Below are 22097 nucleotides of genomic sequence, written 5' to 3'. Positions count from 1 at the left end.
GTGGTGTATCTACATCAGATGCCATACAGGGACGAGAAATGAAAGCTGGCCTTGCCAGCCATGCTCACATCCCATGAGAGAATCGAAAAAAAAGACTCACCCTCCTTAGCAAGGGTCTGCAGCAAGTAGCTCATGTCACAAATTGCAGATATTTTCGCCAACCTGTTCAGATACCTTGCAACACAGCTCTGGAGTAGGTGGGTCTGGGGCTTAGGCCTTGTAGCCCCAAGGTAGGGGCACCACAACTGCACTACAAGAGGCCTATGCTACACAAATTGTATCTTGAATTGTTCTGCATCAAATTAAAACAGCTCATCAAGTAGAAATAAGCCATTTGTCCTTTGTTAAAGACTGATGTATTGCATGTTAATGGAAAACGTTGGAAACAGTGTTACAAAATTAGACTGTGATGTGAGGCATTAGTGTGAGTTTAACACTTCACTGAAGTAACTCCTTGTGAGAATGGCATAGATAATGGGTTCCAAAATTAAATTACCCATAACTGTGGACCGTTGAAAAACCTAGACTAAAGTGCTCTTGAAAAATGCAATATATCAATAAAAATGAGGAGGCTTGCTAAGAAGTGTTGAAAGCGTATCGGTGACCAATCCGAACATGAGTTGTTACCTGAGGTGGTAAAAAACAAAATAAATCACTGAACAAGAAATGAGAGAAGGAACAAGCAGATTCCTTTGCTTTTTGTACTTTTTTTTGCATATTTTAACTTAATGCTTTGTCATTCTTTTTGTAAAACACTAGCTATATTTTACAGGCTAATGTTAAGAATGCTACTTGCAAACAAGGCAATGACATATTCACTGCCTCCTAACATGGCAAGTATGTGTTTTGCAATCAGTTTGGTGGAACGGAGGACCTCTATTGAGCTGACTGCGGTTGTTCATTCCAAAAGTGACCCTGTGTTGTCATTCTATCTAACAACATTGCACCCCAAGAAAATTTTATAGCTATGCATTATTAATAAAGAGTGATGGAAACTGATATTTATCAACATTTCTTTTATTTTAAAACTTTTTAATGGCAAAGGTTGTTTTCATCACTCCTAGACCCACATTTTTCTGTAGTTTCTAGAAAACAGAATATTGTTAAAAGTAAAATATCACGAAGTGCAGTTTCTTTGTCATGAGAGCTTTTTGTTTGAATGCTTGTGATTGGTTGGATCGCTGTCTGCCAACTGTAAATACTAACAGCCCATGAGGATATTGCTGGTGATTTCACTGTATATATGGTCAGGAGGATCAGTTTGGATCACTGCAGGGAGCAGGCACTTATAAAGCTGGACCCAAGAGGTTGGTCCCTTGCATCTTTATTTAGCTGTTGTAGAATGTGACTAGCTGGATGGCATGCAGCACATTACGAAAAGGTTGAGGGGTCGAAATTCCTTTGTGTGTTTGAGTTAATAGAGTAAGTTTTGTTTGAACATACAGCAGCGTGAATGTAATCGGAAGCCGCAATTGGGATTCAGCACTAAATCTTCGACTTTCTCAGGAAAGGGAGGGAGGCTGCTTGTAGCTGCAGCCAGCATATTTCTGCCAGTGACAGCGATACTGTTTGTAAGAAAGATAGAACTTAAAGTGACGTAGGAAAAAATGTTTATGAAATTTAGCTCCTCAAGCCTCTTCTATCATTGAATGTGGGGTTAGCTGATTTATATCCTGTGTCCATTTGGCAGCCATAGTTTGTAATAACCTTGATTATCAATAATCCGATTTTCTCAGATTTAACATGACAAATTCAACTGGCAGTATCTACTGCTTTTTGTGGAAGAGGGATTCATGTATTGAAAACCCTTTTGTGTAAAGAACAGACTTCTAAATTCCCTCTTCAATGACTTGGCTCTGATTTTAAGGTTCTTTTGTCCTCAACTTCTCCACCAGCAGAAAAAATTTAATTTTCAATATCCTAAAAGCCTAACAATTTGTGTTCTTGTGAGATCTTTCATGTCCTGTCTCAATAGTTTCCACAGTTAATTGAGTATTTTTGAGGTCCAGTCATTGTTGTAATCCAGCCAAACACAACAGATATTTGTGCATAGCAAGACTGCACAAACAATAATTTAATTGGCCAAATAATCCATCATATTGGAGTAAATTGAGGAGGGAATGTTATCTTAAGTGTTAGGAGAGCTGCTGGACTCTTCTTCCCTGATGTAGTTTTGATTTTCCAGCCTGGAAGTTTGGTGGCGGAGGGTGGTTGATGGTTTGGGGGGTGGGGTGGAGGTGGAGGTGGAGGTGGAGGGGGCTCTGAAATGTTGGACCACAACTCCCATGGAGAAATGAAATCTCAGCCTAGAATATGTGTACAAATGTGACACCAAACACAATGTTTGAAGAAGCAATATTGCAACCATTAAATCAAGGCTGGTATTTGAACAGGAGCCTGTGCCTCAACAGCATGTGAAAGATTGTGGCATCTCCTGGAAGCAGCATTGTAGCTATGTAAAAACAACATTAGCACGCTGACAGGAGTGGAAGTAATGAGAGTACACCATTTTCCTGTCGGTTACATTCACATAACAGTAGAGGACATGGTAGAGATCAGAAGTTGTGATTTATTGCTGTAGAACTGAGGTAACAGTTGGCCTTTTCCTGCAAGCCAATGAGAACACTAAATGCAGAACAGCCTCACAGACACTTTGGAAAAATGTGGCACCTGATATAAGCTATGGAATGCATCAGCCGTACCTTAAGGATAATTCCAGCCCCATTATTCATGTTAAGCTAACACCTATCTGCTTATTTCAGCATTAGGTAAGAGATATTGTTGTTTCCTATGAGACAGTAGCTAGATCAAAACTACGTGATTACAACCTAGAGTCAAACTGAAGACTGACTAGCTCCACCCAGAGACTGCCATATTAGTGGGTGGAGCTAAAATATGTCCAGCATTAACCCTTTCAGGCCAACTGCCTGTTGGGTTTTGACTTGCAGCAGATGTGTGGTATACCTCTCAGGGACATGCTCAAGATGCCATCATCGTATCATGGCATGTGAGCTATTGGTATAAACCTCTCAGTCTCCATCTTACTGCTCTGTCCTCTTGCAGCATGGCACACTGACAGAAGCATGTTGCAGTGTATCCAAATTGTTTTGTGTGAGCCCAGAAATGCAAATGCCTGAGACTGTCAGATACATTTGTAAATACCAGGAGCTTTAAAAAATGTCCATTACATTCTGAAGAACAATGTGATCCGCATTGTGTCCTTATGTTACTGGTGCTAAGGTAAGTATCACAGTGTGATAGTTGCAGGTCATTAGTACATCTCACCACAACACAGAGCTCCCAACAACACTCAAGAAACTTGACACCATCCAGGACAAAGCAGCCCGCTTGATTGGCACTACATCTGCAAGCATTCACTCCCTCCACCACTGATGCTCAGTAGCAGCAGTGTGTACTATCTACAAGATGCACTGCAGAAATTCACCGAAGATCCTCAGACAGCACCTTCCAAACCCACGACCACTTCCATCTAGAAGGACAAGGGCAGCAGATATATGGGAACACCACCACCTCCAAGTCACTCACCATCCTGACTTGGAAATATATTGCCATTCCTTCACTGTCGCTGGGTCAAAATCCTAGAATTCCCTCCCTAATAGCATTGTGGGTCAACCCCAGCAGGAGGACTGCAGCAGCTCAAGAAGGCAGTTCACCACCAGCTTCTCAAGGGTAACTAGGGATGGGCAAGAAATGCCCACATCCCCCAAAAATGAATTTAAAAAACGTAAAGGATAAAATTCCATGTGTAATGGTCTGCAATCAGTGAAGACAATATGGATGGCTAACCATTTTAGATGCATGGAAGCAGGATGGCAGGAGTGGTACAAATTGGAAGCACAGTTTAAATATACAGAGCTGTATCAGGTTTCAATAAAGTTTTACGTCTATTTATACATGTATTTTATACATGTTCTGGTATGCTGGCAGTGGAGTAGGGCTTCTGTGCCCGCGGCTCATCAGCTCTGCCCACTTTTCATTTTTTTAAATCTCTCTTTTCTCTTCCGTTTTACTTACCTCTTGCTGTAGAGCTCAGTTGTGGCGACGGCAGCGAGTGGAGCCAACGGCACAGACCCGTGTTACTGCTGGCGGCGGAGTTTTGGCTTCCCGGCACCTTACCTGTTCGACGGGATGGTCCTAGTGCCGACTCATGTCCGCTGCGGTGGAGGCGCTCCTGGTGCCTTCTGTGTCCAGCGTAGATTCACGGAGGCGGCGGTACGGGACCCGGCGGGATCAGCAGCGGCTGCGTTGAGGTGGGCCCGAAGTGGACTCATGGCAATAGTGGAGTCGGGTTTTTGGGCGGGGGGCGCTGCATTGGCGAGGTCCATCAGGGACTCATAGTGACAAAGGCGTTGGTGAAGGCAAGATGCCACCGAAGAGTGACCACTTTCATCCCAGCGGCAGTGGCACAGTGAAGGTGAAGGGCCCATGGCCCATGATGGAGCACTTAATAGGGAATACAATGAAGTGAAACACTTCTTCGTTATTTCTTCATTTTTCTACTTTTATATTCTATGTTTTGATTTATCTTTCTCTGTTTCAAAATGGTGCTGGAGAGTGGTGACACTAAACAAGACTTTTTATTGTATTTTGTAACAAAATACACGTGACAATAAATAAATCAAATAAATGAATCATTGCCGAGGAGTGAAGCATGGCAGCACACAAATAAGCATTCATCATGCTGTCCATATCCTAAAGGAATTACAGATCTCACATTGTTGGACTTCACACTTGTAGGTTATCTGTTCAGAACAAGAACTTAGCAATTCTTTCATACTGCCGTACAACTCATTCATACCTTTTAGCAGAGTTTAAATTAATAAGGTTTTAAAGTGCCAGGATTAAATTGGGATATTGGCACAAATGACAATGTTCAGAGGGTATAAAGCAGCCGCTATCATGTTCTTTTAAGTGACATTGTCTGTACACCAATGGTGTAACTAAATAAATGCTCATACTTAATATCTGTTCTTGATTTGTTACTGATAAGGCAGCCTATGTTTTATTTGGGCTTTTGTTCCTTTGGCATTTTTCTCGAGGTTAGTTTAATTTTTTTGAATATCACCCAGCTACAGTACATATGTAAATACCTGGAGCTTAATGCAATCAAACAGAGGCAACATGGATAAGTGAAAGGGAAATCATGTTCGACAAAAATTCTAGAGTTCTTTGAGAACATAACATTGATAAAGGGAAACTGATAAATGTAATGGTATTTGGATTTCTAAAAGGCACTCTATCAGGTGCCACTTAAAGGGTTACTGCACAAGACAAGAACTCATCATATTGGGGGTAATATGTTAGCAAGAATTGAGGACTGGTTAACACATGGAAAACAGAGACTTAGGATTTATGGGTCTTTTACAGATTGGAAAGATGTAACTAATGGAGGCACAAGGATCAATCCTAAGGTTTCAGTTATTTACTATCTCTGGTAATAACTTGGAGGTGGGGTCAGAATATAATGTATCCAAATTTACTGATGATGCAAAAATAGGTGTGAGACCATATTGTGATGAGGACATAAGGAGTCTGTGAGGGGATATTGATAGGTTGAAAGAATGGGAAAAAGCTTGGCAGATGGAGTTTAATATACAAAAATCAGACGTCATGCAGTTTTGTGGGAAGAATCAAAAGGCAGACTATTACTTAAATGGAAAGAGACTCTGAAAAAGTGAGATCTCGCTGTTCTTCAGTGTGACACAAAAACCAGCATGCAAGTGCAGCAAGTAATTAAGAAAACAGGTAGAATTTTGGCCTTTAATAAAGTTATTCACACTCCTGTTGTTTTCACTGTGTCTTGCACCTACATACACACACAGGTGCTAGGGACTATAACCACGACTGCTGTTTGGCAGTAGTAAAAGAAAAGAAATAGAACTTTGGCCTTTATTTCTGTGGGGTTGGAATTTAAAAATGGGGGTGCCTCATGACAGCCCATGTAGGGTGTAGTGAGACTGCACCTGGAGCCCTGTGTGTAGTTATGGGCCTTATATTTAAGAAGGAATATACTGGCATTGGAGGCAGTTCAAGAGATTCACTGGGCTAATTCCTGGGATGAAAGGGGTGACTTACAAGTTTGACTAGACGGGTTAGGCTTTTATTCATCAGAATTTAGAAATTGGAGGGGTGATCTGATTGAAACATAAAAGAATTTGGGGGGGATTGACAAGGTAGATGTTGAGAAGGTGTTCCCACAAGTTGGAGAATTCCAAACTAAGGGATGCAGTTACAGAATAAGGGGGTAAAACTGACATGCAAGGATTCTTTTCCTTTCAGCAGAGAGTGAAAGTCTGGAATTCTCCACCCAAGAAAGTCCAACAGCTTTGTTTGACAACACAAGCTTTCAGAGCCTCACTTCTTCTGCTGGTGTTACCTGAAGAAGGAGTGAGGATCCAAAGGCTTGTGTTTTCAAATAAACCTGTTGGACTGTAACTTGATGTCGTGTGATGTCCAAACCAGTCCAACACTGGCACTTCCACATCAAGAAAGGTGAGATCACGGAAAGTATTCAAAGAGGAGGTAGACAGATTTTGGAAATATTGAGGAGTTGAGAGCTCTGAAGAGATGGCATGAAAGAGGAGTTGAGTCCTGGGACAGATCAACCATGATCTTGTAGAATGATGGGGCTGGCTTGAGGGGCTGAATAGCCTATTCTCTTATTTCTTATGTTCCTGGGTTCTGCAGATACACACCATGTACTGACAACTATGACAATGCCCTTCCAGTTTTGGTTATTCTTTTGGTCACTGGTGGGTTGTAAGTCCCTGTCATAGAACACTAAGGGGAGTGTCTCCTGTTCTGGCACCCGATGCTGATTGGAGCTCTGAAGTTAATCTTCCCCCTTGTGTTTTCCTTCCCCCTCCCCACCCTTATGATCCACACCCAATTCTGTATCCTCTTAGTCTTTGCGTTCCCTGCCTTCAGTCATGCAGACCCTGCAATGACCACTTCTCCTCATGGCGCTGCTGGCTCAAAAGAATTGCTGGATGTTTGATTTTCTGGCAGCTCTCAAAGAATCTCTACAGTGCGGAAAGAGGACATTCGGCCCATCGAGTCTGCGCCAACCCTCCAAAGAGCATTGACTTGTAGTGGAGGTGGTGGTGTAATTGTAAAGTCACTAGACTAGGAGGCCAGGCTAATAGGGGCATGGGTTTGAATCCCACCATGGTAAGATGGTGGGATTTGACTTTGGTTAAGAGTTGTAACTCTCGGGCGGTGTTTTGGGGGGGAGGGAGGTGGTGTTTCCTCCCCAGTGAAGTGGAAGGCAAGTTAACTAATGGCCAGACAGCAGTAAAATGGGAGCTGGGTGAGCCAGCAGCGTGGAGGAGGGCTCATCTGACTTTGCATTGAGGATGACGCCACTGACCTTTCCATCCTCCGTGTAAAACTTAGTCAGGTCTCTGGATCATTAGTCCCTGTCTTCTGGTCTGCAGTCTGGTAATATAATCGCGATGCTACTGTTCCCTCAATCGCAGATACTTTTTAATCAGATGTCCCATTGTTTATAGATTTCAATATAGCTGTGTTATGAGAGAGCATAAATTAAAGCTATCAGGATCTGGCATCGGAATTGGCTGTTGCTACATCGGTGGAGGCAATGTTGGCGAGTTAGGCTCAGCGGTGAAAAATGGTGCCTGAGGATCAGTGACTTGGTCATTGGTTAGGTTCAGCGCTGGAGGTGGTGGAAAGTCATCACCGCACCATCGATGAGGTGGGCCCAGCTGTGAGGGATGTGACTCTGATGCTGGTGGGGTCTGGCATAGGAGGCGGTGAGGTGTTGGTGGGGAAGAATCAGCCCAGGGGCAACAGATGGTGCCTGAGGAGTGGCTTCAATGTTGAGTGGGCCGGTGCAGATGGGAGTGAGGCGGTGGAGGAAGGATGGCAGTGCAGGTATTGTTGATGATGTGCTGGCTCAGGACTACTTTACTCTCTTTAAGCGATATCTTTCTACTTTTTTCCTTATTCTTAAAACTATTCAAAATGGCACCGGGATTATGGTGACGATGGAAAAGCTTTTCATTGTATTTTACTGTTTTCTCACTGTAAAATACATGTGACAATAAAATCATTCATTTATTCAAAATGAAACTACAGTTCTTAAATGTAATGCCTTCCCTTTAACTATAATTGCAGTCCATCAAGATAGGGTTTTTTTTAAAGTTTAATATCATCCCTTTAAGTAGTATAACATGGTGTAATTATTGTAGGTATTTTAGAAAAAAATGTATGCTGCTTCGAAATTCCATAATCCAAGTCCAGCAGAAGCACATGAAGTATTAAAACCCACTTCAAATATTAGTTGCAACATGTATGTTTAGCTCACATAACATTGAAGAGGGATTTGTTTTAGCCAGGGAAAGTTACTACTTTGAAAGGACTTAAATTCTTTTTCCTTATACTTAATTGGACTTTAGTCTCTGCATGCTAATACCTTTCAGCTAGTTTTAATTTAAAGAGGGAAATGTCGACCAATGGTAATTAGACTTACAGAATGCACCAATAGAAATGCAGGATGTCTGTTTGTATAAGGGCACATGGGCGAACTTCAACTTCAATTATTTGAATGTTACCTTAAAGGAAGTTCTGATGTTGACTTTAACAAGGTGTAAAATGCCACAGGTAGCATACTGTACTGGAAAATGAAAAAATGTTCTTCTCTGATACAAATTTAATCTGTAACATTTAGCGGCTTTGTAAAAAAGTTTTAAAAACCTGTCAATAAATTTAAACTTCAGAAAATGGAAGATCTAACAAAAGAAAACAAACGATTTAATTAACATAATACCTAACCATATCTTTCAAACAAAAATCTTAAAGTGTTTCACACGCTATGTCCTACTCCAAAGGAAAGTGGCTGCAGTTTTTAAACAAGCTGCAAAATGCCCAAAATAGCAATGAGATGAATGGTCTGTTAATTTATTTTCTTTGCTGGAATTTGTTGAGGAGTGTTGGCCGAGATTTTGAGAGCAACGTTTGGCCTTCTTTACAGGGTGATCTTTTTAAAAGAAACAATTGTTACAAATTTCTCCCTCTCAACCAAGGAGAGAAATTGGCAGAAGCTAAAGAGCAAAGTTTTCCTTATATGATGCAGGGTGGTGGAATAGAGAAGGAAAGGCCACATTGGAAAGTAAAAGAAGAAGATTATCACAAATAGGAACACTAGTGGAGTATGGCGCACGGGTTATTTTGTACAAACTTAAATATTAGTTGAAATTTAATAATCTATACATAACTCCCAGATGCTTTGCAATTTAAAAGTATAGTTTTCTCTTTGCTGGAAAAACATCATGAATACTCGATGCATTCTGCATCTCACGTTCTTGCCTTTACGCTAATATAGTAGCAAAAAAAATTCCAAGCATCAATTATAAATATTGCAATTTAAAAAAGAAAACTCTCTTGGGAGCAATTTATCCCAAAGTTCCGAACAAGAGTTTTATTGGATTCGAAACATTAATTCAGCTTCTCTCTTCACAGCTATTGTCAGACCTGATGAGTTTCTTCATCACTCCCGATTTTTATTACATTGAAGTGACTTGTTTGGATTGAAATGACAGTACAAGGATAAAATCAACTTAAATTAGAGACTGCCCTGCAGGATCAGCATCCGTGCCCTTTGATTAGCCAAACTAATCAAGGCAATAATGCTCTAGATTTTATCTCCAGTTTCCATTACTGTAGCTAACTTTGGCCAAGATGGTGATAGTGGCAAAACAATTAGCCTGGATGCTGTACTTAATGGTTAGGAAAGGCACCCAGCAATTTTTACTAGTGATTTTAATCCAGAGATGCTCCCACTGTGACCATGTGAAGGTAGGATCTGGTTTACTGATGAAGCACCCCACAAGTAAATAGCGTAATGACAGTCCCAAAACATACACACGGATGATGTATTCCTGAGGTAAAATACTTGAAGCTGAGCAGTATCTATAGAACTGCATGCCAGTGAGCAGTCTGTGTATTTCAGAGACGCGAGTGGAAAATTCAAGAGAAAAGTTAACAGAAATTAGACTCGTTTTGTTTAGATATAGGGGTTACATTGGAGAATAAAGCTATATGTCACAAAGTAGTATTGAATGCATGGCGAAAATAAATCTCCCTGAATGGCAAAGGAGATCAGTATTTACAGGGTTAATAGTTTTTGATTAACCCCTGGTTTACAAGCAATTTAATAGTTATTTGCACAGCAGCAACTGCCAATGCCATGATTATTAACAAGCACTCAAGTATCTCGCTTCACTTCGACCGGCGAAAAGAGAGAAAGAGAATTGTTTTTGGCATTGACTAGATTCCAGCACTTAGTATTTCACTCCCTATTAAACAAAGAGCCTCAGGCTTTCCAATGACCTGAGCCAACTTGCACATACCCCCACAGGGAGTGCGTTTATTTATACCATTTCTAATTTCTAATTTATTTCCCAAACATCTTGATCTCCACATGGAGCAATAATGGTTGTGTTAATGGAATGTGCTCTTGTTAAGAGTTACAGAATGTATTTATTTCTCCCCTGAGTATTCAGTAGCAGGCCTCGAAGCTAAAGTATATTCTCTAAGGGCGGCAGAAGAAGCTGATTGCTCTAACCCACATTTCCTTGATAGGCACTGGATTTCGGACGGAAAGAGAGAGCCAAAATAATTGTAGAAGGTGAATATATATTCATAGGAACGTAAGTAGCTGCACATTAAGAGGCTTTCAGGTGGTAATATGCTGCATAAATGTAACATAATCTGCACAACTGCTATTTGGGGTTTCTTTTTATTAAATGTGAATTAACAAGATCGGAATAAAACATCGTCAGGTCTCGTTTACTCCTTCCTTGTCAGAGGGGTTATCGTGAATTTCACCTCCACATATTGGCTATTTCACTGCTCTACCCTCTTCACATATCAGCTAGAGGGCCTGAACTTATTCTGTGACATATTAACAATCAATACTAAATGCTGAAATTCCTTGTTGCATCATTTTGTGTTTTACTGCTTTTGCTAAAATAATGCATGGTGTATTATAAGTGAATACGTTAAGGCTTCTTAAGATTATAGCTCTTTGCATGAGTTTTGGATACCTTTATTGTTTATTTAACTATGTTGGCAGTGGATTCACAGAAGAATTGGATCAGGTCCTCCATCAAAAAATATAATTTTAGACTGGGGCCATTAGATAATAAAGGTCAAAGTAACATAAAGCCCTCTGGCCACAGCATTTTTCAGCTTAGTCTTCGATGTGATTCTTCCTGGGAATTCAATACCCAATCCAGAAAGGACAGAACAAAAACAAAGTTGCTGGAAAAGCTCAGCAGGTCTGGCAGCATCTGTGAAGGAAAAAGCAGAGTTAACGTTTCGGGTCCAGTGACCCTCCCTCAGAAAGGACAGAATGTATGTCACAGTTAATCCTTCAGGACTAAGTTAGTCCAGTAAGTTCCACAGTTAGCCCACAGGACCTGAAATGTAAACTCCAATTTCTCTCCACTGATGCTGCCAGATCTGCTGAGATTTTCCAGTCATTTCCGCTAATGTTTCTGATTTCCAGCATCTGCAGTTCTTTTCGTTTCTTTTTCCCATCCTTACCTGGTCTGGACTACATGTGTCTCCAGGCCTGCAGCCACGTTGTTGACTCTTAACTGCCCACTGGGCATTAAATGCTGGCTCAGCTGGCAATGCCTTCACCCTGTGAATGGATAAAAACAAAAATCCAAATTAATTTTAAACAGAAGCCTGGCAATTCCAGTCAGATTGCCATTCCACTCATCTTTTGTTAAGTTAGGTCTGAGCTCCATGTCTCTAGCCAAGGATTCCAAACCCAGCTCCTTCAGAAATGAGGAGAGCATCAGAAATCAACTTAGTTTCCCTTTAAACAGGTCAGTTGTCGGATGTTAAACTATGGTCCCTTTTGTAGCAGTCAGTGAGCGGTAGAATTGTCTACGATAGAAATGTCCAATAGCAAAGCCGGACACTTTAACAAATGCTGAGAAAGGCTACATAGGTAAGGTAAGTATGGCAATAAGGTGGAAGTTTCTTTAGAGATTAGAGTGTTAGTTGGGTAAGATGTCAAGTGGATAAGGTTCCAGGTAAGTGATGGAGTGCTTAGCGTAGGTGAAGGGATGGGGCTGGGAGTGTCAGGGCTGATAGGCTTGGCGGGGTAGATCGTGGAGCTGGCAATAGGGATTTGCTATGCCCCATGGATGAAGGGATTGGCTGGCGAGGGTGAGTGTCAGGACAAGGGGATTCAATTTAGCAGCACACAATGTCAGGCCCTGGCTGAGGGGGTGGAATTGTGGAAATTTGGAGAAGTTTGGTCCACTGGGGGTCATTGTCAGGCATTCCTGGGGATGTCTGGGGATGTGCAATTGGAGGCGTGTGTGTAGTAAGTTGGGGGAAGGGTCACTCAGCCAAATGGTTACCCAGGAGTTAGGCTAGGTGGTAAATTTAAAATTTTAAAGTTAGCTTCCTGGGTGACCTTTAACTGAGCAGATGTAGTACTGTTCGAACTCTTCAACATTCGGGTTTTTATTTTGACAGGTTCTAGATGCAGAGGAATTTCCCAGTGGAATCTTCAGAATCTGCTGTGTCTGGGATTGCACAGTGTCCTGCTGCACAACTCCAGTCTGTGCTGCTCCAATGACTATCTGGCCTTCGGAATATCTGGGCCAAAACACTTAAGAGGATAGCAAAAGCATCCTTATAACCACATCAGGAGGGTATTGGCTCAGAGTAAGGAAGATCAAATCTCCAACTGATGGAAAGAATTCTCGCTTGACGTGAAGTCTAATTGTCGAAAGAGATGTCTGTAGCTGGTACTTGGTTACGATCAGATTTTCTTTAGGTAGATATGTTGCCCCAACCTTTCTTCTTATCCTAGACTACAAAGCTTACTAATATTAAGTGATGAAGGATTAATCACTGATACGTGTTTGGCGGAAGAGTCACATGCTTGAGTAACAAGATCTATTCATTACATAATGGTATAATAACTGGCTACCTTAATTTAAGACCGTTAAATACATTAACACTAGGTAATGGGTATTGTTATCTCCGAACAGATAGTAACTAGGTCTATGCTACATGCCTGCAGACTGTAGAAGTGACTAACAGCAAACTGACTAGGCCCTCCATCTATATATCAGTCAGCTATTAAAAAGCTTATGAGTTTCTTTTTATTGCAAAAATATACTTTATTCATAAAAAATCTTTATCTACATTCACAGGCACTAAAGCAGTTCTGTACAGTCTTAGCAAATCAAGGAGAAACAAACATTGGAATCTGACATTCCCTGCAGTTGCAAAAACCAAAAGCATTTCTTACTCATGCAGGATACTATTTACATACATTTGAGGCAAAGAGAGGGTCTGATAATGGCACAAACCCTCTTTACAGTTTGGCAGAAAGACCTCAGACGGTGGTCTTTCCCCACTGTGCCTTGGCGGCAGGTTCCCCAAGCTTTAGTGCACCCCTCAGCACATATTTCTGGATCATGGAATATGCCAGTCAGTAACACTCAGTCGAGGTCAACTCTTTGAGCTGGAAGACCAACAAGTTTCGGGCAGGCCAAAGAGCATCCTTCACCAAGTTGATGGTCCTCCAGGCGCAGTCATTGTTAGCCTTGGTGTGCATTCTGGGGAACAGACCGTACGGCATAGAGTCCTGCATCACAGAACTGCTCGAGCCAAACCTGGTCAAAAAGTGTCCAGACCTTCTTTGCAAAGTCACATTCCAGAAGGAGGTGTGTGAAAGTCTCTTCCCTCCTACAGCCACTTTGAGGGCAGCGTGCGGTGGTGCAGTTAACAGGCATACATGAAGGGTCTCACAGGTAGTGCCCTTTTCACCACCAGCCAAACCACGTCTTGGTGCTTGTTGGAAAGTTCTGGTGATGAGGCATTTTGCCTACAAGTTATTCCTTTCAGGCTGACTGCATTCAAAACAGTGATCATATTCTTCCCTTCAGTACATAATGGCTAATCCTACATCTTGCCCCTTACGTTTATGTTACCAATTTTCTTTTCTTCCATCTCCAGAAATAGAGGTCGAGGGTATGGCTTTCTTCTGTTTAGTGCGGATGTACCAATCATATAAGAAGAATTGGTCAAACAATATTGTGGGTATTTATTTGAACATAAGACTGTGTGCACACTTTGGTAACTGGGAGGCTATGTAGAATAAGTGTAACTTTATCATGGGGAGATGATAGCCTAGTGGTATTATCACTGGACTGTTAATCCAGAGACCCAGATAATGTTCAAGGGATTCAGGTTCAAATCCTATCGTGGCAGATGGTAGAATTTGATTTCAATAAATATCTGGAATTAAGAGTCTAGCGATGACTGTGAATCCATTGTCAATTGTTGGAAAAACGCATCTGGTTCACTAATGCATTTTAGGGAAGGAAACTGCCATCCTTACCTGGTCTGGCCTACATGTGACTCCAGACCCACAGCAATGTGGTTGACTCTTAACTGCCCTCTGGACAATTAAGGATGGGCAATAAATGCTGCCTAGCCAGTGATGCCCTCATCCCGTGAATAAATAAAAAAAATTATAGGACAGCTGCTCACTTTTATCTACAGTGTACATGGGGTCATATATCCCATTCTGCCTCATGATGGACAGTGGTAGACAACAGTTTAAGATGTGCCTCTTAAAAATACGTAACAACTGAGGATGGGACACCAATGCCCTGAGCATAGTATGTTTGGGGTGGTATTTGGAAAAGTATTGGAGTCAGTGTTCACTTGTCTACATCTGTAACCTGAAGTGAGTGCTGTTTCTAACTCTTCACTCCTGATACCCATTTGCCATGGCAGCTGCTACTCCCGAGATAGTGCAATGGAGCATGTTATGAATTGGGATAGATGTGATGCTTTGAGACATCAGAAATTCTGTCTACAGCATGCAAAAATAGTTACATTTTGCACTACAGCAGGTAAGATCCAGACATAAGGAGGTCAGTTAGAAGAGTCCAAGTTAGAGCAACAGGTAATGAGCCCCTCCTTAAACTGAGGAAGGACAATATCTCCAAATCACTGTGAGCACCGAGTGATCAGTTTTCAAGTAATTTAGGGCAGATTTCATAACAGATGCTGCCAGGTTAATGGCAATTCCTCTGTAAGCATTTCATAATCCTGAATTATTGCCATACAACTGATGGAATATTGGTTTCTCAATAGGTTAAGTAGTTTGAAGACTGTGTCTCACTGTGCTTTCAATGTAACTACGTGTCATAGACCTATATTCAGACCTAGTGTCAGTCTTCTTGGGATTGTTAGAGTTTTGTAAAGCTTTTTAGTGAATTTCCAAGTGGATGTATGAGGTTAGGTTTGAATAGGCTGATAGCTACTTGCATGATCTCTCTCTGTCTCTCTCTCTCTTCCAAAATTTGCTTGCTCAAAATCTACTTCAGTTCAGCAAAGATGAGAAGAAAGTCTTTACGAAGCATGGAATAGATTCAATCAATAGTTCTGAACTATTTTCTCAGGCTGCATATTATAGAGTCATGGAGCTGTAAAGCACAGACAGGGGTACTTTGGCCCATTGGTGTCTACTGGTTAAAAACAAGCACATGACTATTCTAATTCCATTTTCCAACACTTGGCCTTGTATGCTTTGGCGTTGCAAGTGCACCTCTGAATACTTCTGAAATGTTATGAGAGTTTCTGCCTCTACTACCCATACAGACAGTGAGTTCCAGATTCCCACCGCCCTGTGGGTAAAAAAGAAAATCCTCATGTCCCCTCTGAATGTTCCACCCCTTACCTTAAATCTCTGCCCTCTGGTTATTGATCCTTCCACCAAGGGGAAATGTTCCTTCATGCTGACTGTACCTAATGTGCCTGTCAGTTATGTCCCGGCCTAGTCTCCTCTGCTCCAAAGGAAACAACAGCAGTTTGCCCAATCTCTCTTCATAACTAAACCTCTCCAGCCCAGGCAACTTCCTGGTAAATCTCCTCTGCACCCTCTCCAGTGCAATCACATCCCTCCTATAATGTGGATTCCGGAACTGTATACAATACTCTAGCTGTTGTCTAACTAACACTTTATACAGTTACCTGTTCATTTAAAGCCACTGGAGTACAATTTAAAAAATTTGCTATTCTGTTATTGCCAATTAATTTTTGAATTAATGTTTTGAATACGACCACTAGTAAGATTAATAAGCTTGAAAGGAGCAATTTGTGATTTTACTACTGAGTTTTTGACTAGTCCTGATCACTGGGAAAGCTGTAACTTGCAGTAAGCCATCACACTTTTGATCTGTTGTCTGATGCCAGAAAAAAATGGCAGCGATTAGTGCCAGAAGCAGAATTTAATTTAACACCACTGTTACCAAATGCAGCACGAAAGGCCATGGTTCAAGAGGATGTTGGATGCCTCAGAAGTTGATTGCCATTTAATTATCTGATCTTAATCCTCTTCCAGCTACAGCAATGTATAGATTAGTCACTTGCCATACAATCTGCTCAATTTACCTTTTCATTAAAGTCAAGATATAGATATAAATTAGACAGACAATACACTACTTCAAACCTATCAATGCAGAAAATTACCTGCCTAATATCTAGGCATACTTTTATAAAATTTATTATTACACCATATTGCCAACCAATTCGCAGTATAATCACATTTCTAAATAGTCGTTTGGTCATTCAGAATTTCATTATTGCTAAAAGAAAGACACATTTTCATTTTGCTCTCATCAAGACATTCACAAAAATTACTGAACAAGGGGAAATCAAGAGTGATCATTGGTTGGCAATGGACTGTGATTGGTAGAGGCAATGCAGTGAAGAATAAACCAGTTGGTGATGATTGACAATTAACTGTCAAGCTCTGTTTAACTTTTAAACCAGGCAGGTTGATTTTGATTAGCCAATGTAGCTCCCTGTGAAATGAACCAGAGAATACCTACTAATCATTTTATTGATTTGAAACAGGTGCAGTGTGTGTACTTTATTTTTGGCTGTACAGAACAGAGACCTGCGTATTCATATACGTAGCTTCTAGTACTCACCAATGCACTACTCTGTGATCCAGACTGACAATCTTAAATTGCTTGTTAGCATAATTCTTCAAATACACAAGATTATCCAGCAAATGCTGTCTAAAACTGGAAACATATCTCATTCCACCAAAAACAGAAATTGCTGGAAAAGCTCAGCAGGCCCGGCAGCATCTGTGGAGAGAAATCAGAGTTAACGTTTCAGGTCCAGTGACCCTTCCTCAGAACTGAGGTGTTCTGAGGAAGATTCACTGGACCCAAAACAATAACTCTGATTTCTCTCCACAGATGCTGCCAGACCTGCTAAGCTTTTCCAGAAATTTGTTTTTGTTTTTGATTTCCAGCATCTGCAGTTCTTTCGGTTTTTAAACATAGCTCACTGTTGTGAGTTTTTTGCAAGCTAGTTGAATGTGGTCTGTGCCTTTCTTTAGTGAACAGCTAAATGGACGTATTATTTGATGCAATCCATCAGTGATGTGTGGCCTACATACTAGGCATCACACTGGCATTGAAATTCATGTACCACAATACTCATTTGTGTGATAGGCAAAGCATCTTTGTAGCTTGATGACAGTGTCCAATTACTGGGGAACAGTATTCATGTTCCTCCTTCATACCAATAAGCCCTCAGGCCCAAACTTTGGGAATATAATTTCATTTTTAGACCGCACATTTTTAAAAAATTCTTTTAAAATGGAGCATGTGGATAATATACGGTTGAGCTCTCAAATGAATTTGGAATGTTTTGAAGCCGAGTTTGCTGAATGCAGCCTAAAAATCAAAGATGAACATGAATAGGAAGCAAACATGCTGAAACTATAAGTAATGATAAAATGGACATTAGGCTGACTGATAGCTTAGAGCTATGTTACTCAGATGAGCCACTATCTGAGAGGATGCCAGCACACATGCAAAAAAGGTCAAAGCTTTCCCCTAACTGTACATATATTTGTCTTAGCATAGGGTCAAATACATTCAAATTTAAAAGGTCCAATCCTGGCCAAACTTTCCTTTATCCTGTTAAATCTGTACTGGTACATTGCATAGCATTGCATTGCAACCCTGCAGGTTGCTTTGGGAATTGTAGCTGCAGTTTTAACAAGATACACTCTGTCACCCACCTAGGGGTAATCATGACATGAACTGCAAAACAATGTAGGGCATGTCTGATAAAATATTCATATTAATTTTTTATGCAGTAACAAATGAACACTTAAAAAAATCAAAGAGAGGTGTTTGTTTGATTACCTCAGGGTGCTGCTACGTTTATTAATAATTTACGAATGGAGTTAGCATGTCACTTATCAAACACAGTGCACCACATGCTATCAGTGCAATGTGTAAAGAAACCTTTAATAATGTGTGTAAATAAACTGTGTAAAGCAATACACTTTTTCAAGTTCAAAATTCGGAGCTTTCAATGCAAAATGTTCATTTCCGTCATTTCTTTCCTTTCAGTGGTAAACAACAGCGGCCGATGCTAACAGCAGTTTGTTCTCAATGAAGAAAGTTGGAGTTTTACTGAGAGGTTGGCCTGTGAAATAATTAGTTTTGACACACACGACTGTAACAGAAGGAGCCAACATTGAGGAATAATTTTGTTGTGTAATGATGCTCTTTATGCAAACTTCATACTGGAAGCAGATAGATTGGGACAATAGATAAACCTCGAGGCAAGTATATAATCAGGCAATGTATGGTTTTTTTTTAACACTGTTTCTTAGTTACATCGAGTGAAAATTTGGGCAAGGAATACTGCAGTATACAGTCTTTTACACCCATATCATTTGACCCAAATAGCTTTATTCCATGTGGGATTCCACGATCCAATAGTCCTGTGTTATTATGACGATTCATAATCAGGACAAGAGATCATTACCCAGCAGAGGATTTTGAAACTAGGACCAGACCTATTCAGCCTGTGATCAGCTGCTGGATGTACTGCAACCGTCTCCATCATAATGCTAATGCCCTGACTGGTTATCCTTTACATGCAAGACCCAGTAGATTCTGTACAATGAGCACATAATCCATACACAAACATACGCAGAGCTATTCTGTCTGTATAAATGGGCCAGTTACAGAGATGACCCTTGGATCTTTATTTTCGGATTGAAAACCACGAGAGACAAGAAAGTAACCCAAATGGGGTCGGGGACCATGAAGACACCACTCTGACATGCTCCATTTGATATTCATCCACAGCTGATGGGATTGGCCACCTGAGCTTCATTTTTTTTTAAACTGAGGGGAAAGGCAAATGTGGAATTTTTGTTCGATTTCCAAGCAGAGGAGCCTCACTTTGGAGCCTGTACACTTCAAAGCATCAAATCTTACATTTTTTGGCTGTCAGTTTTGTCAAATAATTTTGGAGGATTTTTAGCTATGAGAACTGGAAACATCTCCCTTACTCACCAAACCCATCTCATTAACTACCTACTGTACCCCTGTGATGCCAATCTCACCCAATTTCAGCTCCATTTTTCCATGGGGAGTTCTGAGAATGATTTGTCACTTACCAGATATTCACCAAGACACCAGCATTCCTGCTACCTGGACCATATTTAAAATGCTGCTGTATACCGGGACTGGCGCTGGCATTCCAAAACTGTCTCACATGTTGACAGGCACCAAAGAGAGTTATCAGCGCCACGAGAAGGTCAATGACCTTCTTCTCTGTGCCAGGCTAAGTACCACACTCTTCTGTCTGCTACCTCACACTCACTCTGTCTGTTACTCTACTACCTCCCACCAAGGCTCATGCTTGCCCCAATCTTACTGTTTCCTGCAAAATCATCTATCATTCACTCACATTTCCCCCCAGCTTACTAGATCACTAACACTGTAACAGCCAAGCCGCCTACTTTCAGCTCACTCAGTCCCTTTCTTTCTCCCTTTCTAGGGGAATACAGCCCACAAGAGAGGGCCTGGATGAGTGGAGGGGTATTTGACATTCGACTCCTCCACCCCTTGTGGACAGAATCCTGTCCCTGTCAGGAGAAGACCAGGAACAACCCTGCAGGGATACTGAGGCATCCAGTCCGACCAACTGCACAATACCTGAGTAATTGTTACTCTTCATTCCACTGCAAACTCTTACATTAACCCCATTGTCAATGCCATTCATGGCATACTACTGGCCACAATTTTGTCTTGTGTTACCAGTGGGATGTCCGTGATCCCTGTCCCCCTGATCTCGGAGAGCACTGAGGCCTCAAGAGGAACCATTTAAAAGGCTGCCTCCTGCACCCATACCACCACCTCAGACATTAGCACCTCGGGTGGGGATGTCACACTTAGAACATTTGGGAGCCTAATCTGGTGAGCACTTCACTGCGATAGCTCTGCAGCTAGCTGAGGAAGAAATGCCCCAGGCCTCTGGTAATTGGAGGACTGTCAGAGACCAGGCTCCTGCTCATCCCCAGGCAGGAGAGAACCCTGTGGCGTTGGGAAACAGGGACTTTGTCCACATGCATTGGGAGGAACAAGAGTGGCAGACAGGGATATGGGGGGCAATGGCTGTCCTTGCCCAGAAGCTGGAGCAGTGCAGATATGCTATGGAACCCAACAGCCTCAGCTCGGCACAGCCAGGGATACCTGGATCCAGTACCCTCAGGAGAGGTGCACAGACCTGCACTCCTTCTCCTTAATCCTTTAATCCTTGAATCTTGGCGACAGGGTTGGGGAACCTGGTGCCCACTCCTTCTTCACAAGGAGACAGGTTGGCGTTGGGCGTCACCAGCTGGAAAGGAACCATGTGTAGGCCTCGCCTTGGAAAGAAGGCCCTCTGTATGACTGAGCCATCCAGGCACAAACCCCGCAGAGACCACCTAATAAAACCTCTACCCCAGCTGCAGAACCAGGGACTACACTGAGACACAGCGGGCGGGAGAGAAATGCAGGGTAGTTTGATCTGAGAGTAGGATAATAGGTCGGCGCAACATTATGTGTTGTACTGTTCTACGTTCTATGTTCTGTGTTCTATGTTCTAAGCAGTTCACATGTGGTCACAGCCATTGATACCTTTAATTGATAGAAAGTTCCAGTGAATGCTCTTGAGGTAGAGATTGCCAACCTACTGCTCTATGTGTCAGTGAGGCCCCAAACTTACAGATCACCTTCCTGGCAGCTCTTCCCTTGAACTCATAGGCTTCGCTTCTGCCCAGATTCCACCCAATCTTCTACATGTACCTGCACCTACCCAACTTTCACCTACCCTCCCTTCACCCACCTTACCCAGACCTGGGCATTTGAGGTGGCCATGACAGGTGTGGTCATACACTATCAACACCACAACCAAAGGTGCCCCTGACTGTGAGTGATACCACCTCACACCTTACCCATGCTTTACTGTATCTACCCCTTACAAATACATTTGTCCCCTTCACAATTGCCATCCTTCCTTCCCCACAGCCTGTAGACCTGATTGGCCGCTTGCGGCACATGGTGTATGTTTGCTGTGTAAGTTTCTGGCATGTGGTGCAGGTGTGAAATTGACATAGCATACTGCCGTACAGCAACATGTCCACCCCCCATGACCGAGTGCTGCTGAGCAGTGAGGTACGTTTCCTGGTGTGTGGTTGCATGGATAAGAATGGAAAGACAGGGATGCTACGAGCTAAGATGCAGGTAATCGCTAAGTGACGAGCTCTGAAATGTAGCCTGGTCCCGTCTGTGAGCTCTTCCTGTGCACAACATGGTCACTGCTCCAGCCTTTCAATGCTAATTGTAATGTGTTTCCAAATCATCCTGCAAATGGATGGGAGAGTGCCATGAGGATCTTGAGCAGTTGTGAAATTTCAACTGCCAATGTCTGGCAACAGACATGTGTGTGTAAACGATGCCCATTAATCAGGCTGTGAGATGTTTTCAGGCTCAGAGGGAATGTAATGATGTCCAATGCTATCTTTCCTTTAGATTTCACTGGTTGCTTTTTGACTTCCATTCTTCATGAATCTTCAGGTAAATCTCCCCTGCCATCTGACCGAAAGGAAGTGAGACTGGCATCTGTTCCATCACTTATTCACACCACATTCCCTTTTAAATGATTACTGTCAACACCAGATGGACCTGGCAGTTGCTGTG

The sequence above is a fragment of the Rhincodon typus genome, chromosome 20 (genome assembly GCF_021869965.1).
Source record: "Rhincodon typus isolate 14 chromosome 20, sRhiTyp1.1, whole genome shotgun sequence".
Taxonomy (NCBI): domain Eukaryota; kingdom Metazoa; phylum Chordata; class Chondrichthyes; order Orectolobiformes; family Rhincodontidae; genus Rhincodon; species Rhincodon typus.
The sequence above is the reverse complement of the archived record's forward strand: the minus strand, read 5'-3'. Positions refer to the sequence as shown.